Source organism: Gekko japonicus, unplaced genomic scaffold, assembly GCF_001447785.1.
Source record: "Gekko japonicus isolate JY-2015 unplaced genomic scaffold, Gekko_japonicus_V1.1 scaffold1266, whole genome shotgun sequence".
Lineage (NCBI taxonomy): Eukaryota > Metazoa > Chordata > Lepidosauria > Squamata > Gekkonidae > Gekko > Gekko japonicus.
In genome coordinates, this window is record NW_015169813.1 from 294,438 (window position 1) to 298,618 (window position 4,181).

The following is a 4,181-nucleotide window of genomic DNA, read 5'->3' on the forward strand; positions in this document are numbered from 1 at the left end:
GGGGGGGGGCGGCAGCGGGAGAAAAGGTTCGGATTGTGGCTTAACGGTTTACCCACAATGCACCTGTGGGCAGTAAGGGGCGGGGGCAGGTCACTGCCTCGCGGAAGCGTTCTGCGCGCTACCTTGTGCGGAGACTGCGAATTCCCCGGGCGACGGGAGCAGCGTTTCGAGTCAATCCCGGACGCTGAACTGATGGGACAAAAAATGCCTTTCTGGATGGAGCTGAAGGCGCAGCTGGTAAAAGTCGCTTCCGCGGCCTGGCTTCGGGGCCGCCTCGCCTCTCTCCCCCTCCTCCCGAGCAGCCTCGGTCGACAAGACGATCTGCAAGCCGGCGCACCATCAACCGCTTCCATTTTGTGGTAAGGAGCCTCTGAATGTCTCTGCTGCTGTTAACCCGATGCAACTTAACAATGCATTCTACTCTCTAGCCGTTTCCGCCGTCTCATTCTCCGCAGCCCTTGCGAGCCATGTTGCGTGAACCGGGAAGGAGCGCGCGGCTCAGATGAAAGACCCCAGCTTCTAAGTGGAGGTCACAAGGCTGCTTTGGAACCCGGTCACTCAAAAGTTTCCCCCCAAAGCCGTCAACAGGGCAGAAGTCTCTCGGGGCGTTCTTTCAAGAAAAAAATAGTGCAGAGATTATTGGGGGTGGGGGGGAGACGACACTTCTTTCCCAGCGGCAACTAAGTTGTGTATTTCTGTCCCCAAAGTCATCTTACGATAGACAGCATAGCCCGCTGGTTGCGGGAAGGGGTGCATTTTTTTTTACTACTTCCCTCTCCAATCATGCATCTGGCTTGGGTGTTAAATCTCCCCTTGTAAGGATGAGGAGCTGGGGGGGGGGGGGGTTTTGGTTCTTGCGCACAGTATCTTCTGGTGGGGGAAACCTTCCGGAAATGGGTCACTTCCCCAGACTGGTGTAGAACGATGACTCTCTGCAAGGGCAGGGTGGTGGGTGCAGGCAAGGTACGGTCCCGGGCGCTGCGTCTCTCTCCAGATAACAAGCACTTGCCCCGACGTGGGTAGGCCAGGCTTGTCAGATCTCAGAAGCGAAGCAAAATCTAGGCTTTGACGAGGACTAGAGTGTGTTAAACCTGGAGGCAGGTAATGCCAACCATCTCTGAACGTCTCTTGCCTTGAAGACTTCGCCAGAGCGGCTGTAAGTTGGCTGGGACCTGGCACCACCAACTAAGGACAGACTCGGCCCGCCAGAACTAGTCTCCCACCCGGTATTCTAAGGCCAGGTCCCGCCCTTCAGCCTTCAATACCCTTCGCTTCCAGGCTTTGCGTGAAAATATTCTGCCACCACAAATCCCCGTCTTTCGCAAAGCGAAAAGCTCCTGCCGCTCTGGTAATGAACACGACCCCTGGCGTGAATGGCTTTCCACCTAGAAAGTCTCTCTCTTCTCCCCCCCCCCAAGCCACTTACCCCATTGACTCGTCTCAGCCAACGCCCCACACCGTGCGCGTCGCCGCTTCAGGCCTGGAACACTGCGGGGCAGGTGGGGGGAGTGAAGCGGCTTCTATAGTGGCCAGTATAAGTTATGGGTCCATCCGTCTCAATGGGCAGCTCTTTAGCGGGGCAGAGTTTTGCCACCCACTCCCCCCCAACTGATACCGACTGGCTCTTCTTTGGGAAAAGAGGCCATCTCGCCGGCCAGCGCCAGCTTCTGCAGTTTTGTTCCTTCCCCCTTCTGCTGTGTCCGTGGCACCTTTCCCCTGTATATAAGCACCAGTTAACAGACGGGCTCCAAGCAAGAGTGCTGGCTACAAGGAGAAATCTTCACTGCTGCAGTTTTGGGTTTCCTTTGGAGCCCTGGCCAGCAAGCTGGGCTGCTGGGCCCACCTGGTGTGAAATCCTACCCTTGGGGGGGGGGGAGCCTCTTTTATTTATTAAAACAACATCCCCCCCAAACCGATGCATTCTTCATACCTGCTAATCCAGTTCTCTCCCCACCACCACCACAAAAAAAGGCCCTCTACTAATGGCGCACGGTTCCCCGACAGAGCCAAGGCCGTACACGCTGCTTGTGCTGTATAACAGACGAAATAAAGGTATTCCTGATGCTGTATTTGGTCTTTGCCACTCTCTGTACATAGCAAACCAATAAAGGCAGCTTGGTTGTCTTTAAGCAAATGTCCTTTGTGACCGGAGGGGACACCACTGGGGGGAGGAGACGGACTCCGTGTGCTTCCAGATGAGACTGCGGGGCGGAGGCTTTTGAGCAGCTGTAGGGGGGGGGAGGTGGCACCAGGGGTCCCCCCAAGCCCAGCCTCCCCCCTGAGAGGCTGTTATGCAATTGGGAGGCGTTGGAAACATTTGGGAGAATTGCAAACTGAGTGACACCAAGAATTTGAATTTCCTATAAAACTGAGTGCCTTTTCTCCCACCTGCTGGAAATGTAGCAGGGAGGGCTCCTCTCCCTCCCCCCCAAGTGAGGGGCACAATCTCCCGCTACTCCTTGCGTGGGGGTCGGGCAAGCCCGTACACAAAGACTAAGAGGGTATAGCCCGAAACCTGTCTCTTATTGAAAGCACCAGAGACCGAATGTATTAAAAACTAAAACACCTTTAATCCCACTCTAGACAATTAAAAAAAAAAAGGAGGAAACAAATTGGTGGTGGGGTGGGAGAGACAACTATGCACGATCCTCCACCTGCTAAAACCAGAGCTTTTTCCTATAGTGAATCAGTCAAAATCCCGAACTTGGGGGGCTGGGATCGAGCCGGTATGCCGATTCCGCACTTACTCAGACACATGGGTTATGTGCTGTCTCCGTCCTACACACACACACTGCAGAAGCTGGTCAGTGATCGCTGTTGCTCTGGAACAAGTGTCACCCCAACCCCCCGGTGGCTGTACCTCTATTAAATTTAGGATTAGAGGATTTCGGAACATACTTGTAGAGACTCTTCCGCCGTTCCAATTCCTAAACGCCGCCTCTCTTCCCCACCCCCACCCCATTCCCGAAGCACGCTTTGCTGCATTGCACCAAGCACAAAGAAACATCGGCGTAGAATTATTTTAATTTTTTTTTTAATTTTTGGTTTTTTCCAGGGTTTTTTTTCCTCCCAACCTTTTTGATTGTTTTTTTTTTAAAAAAAAGCCCCTAACTTCTATGGCTTCCAAGAAGCTTCAGAGAGATTTTATACGCCGTTTACCTGCGTGTACTTTTCCCCCCTGTGTTTGTTTTAAAGCAGTAACTAAGACTCACAATGCCAACATTTGCACTTTCTGCTTCCGGAGCTAGGAACGGTAAACGAGTCCATGTTTCCCCCCCCCCCATCCCGGCTTAAGTTTACACCGGTTCCGTTTGTTTGACGAAAAAGAAAAGACACAGGACTTTTTAATCTGTGTTAAGACAAGCTTCAAATTTCAATGCAGTTCAGGGTGAGCCAGATTTTTTGGGGTGTGTGTGTGTTTGGCTAAGGGCCTGTGCCAAAAGGCTCTCCCCCACCCCTACGCACACCCTTGCTTGCATTTCTCTCAGTTTCTCTCTTTCTTCCAGCTACATCTGAAGTTGAAAAAAGAGAACACCCAACACTGCAGGGTCTATTCCCCGCCCGTTCACGCATCCTCACAAACATTTTAAACTTCTCTCATTCCCCCCCCCCCTTTACACACCTTTCTGGGACTGGACCGCTAATTCTCTCCAGCGCATCGTTTAAGGCTGTTTTCTTAGTTTTGCACTGTTGGGAAAAACTGACAACACTGCACATACCGAAGCGACCCTATCTGAGTGGAAACCACTGCTGAGAACCAAGGGTTGTCCCCCCCCCAAAAAAATCTTGGTTCTTTTGAGTACAGCTGAGGCACTGTTGTTAAAAAGGGTATATCAACCAAAAACCCATTTATTGAGCTGACACCTGACTCAAGTGCCTAAATGGACATAAGAACATGGGGGCGGGTGTGTGTGTGTTGCACAACCATTTGGAAAGTAGCTTCAAGCACAAGGATCCGGAACCAGTGGCCGGTTTTTACTGTGGTGGGGGTGGGGGGAGACCAAGGGCGTGCGCCCCACACCACTTCCATTCACTGGTACTGCAAAAATAATGGGGGGGGGGAGCCACGCCGCCACGCAAGTACAAGACCAGGAATGCAGTCGGGCAGCAGGGAAGCCTGAGGTGTGAGTTTAGCTCTGGGAAGGGAAGGGGGGGGGGGGGGGAAAATGGGGATGGGGGGC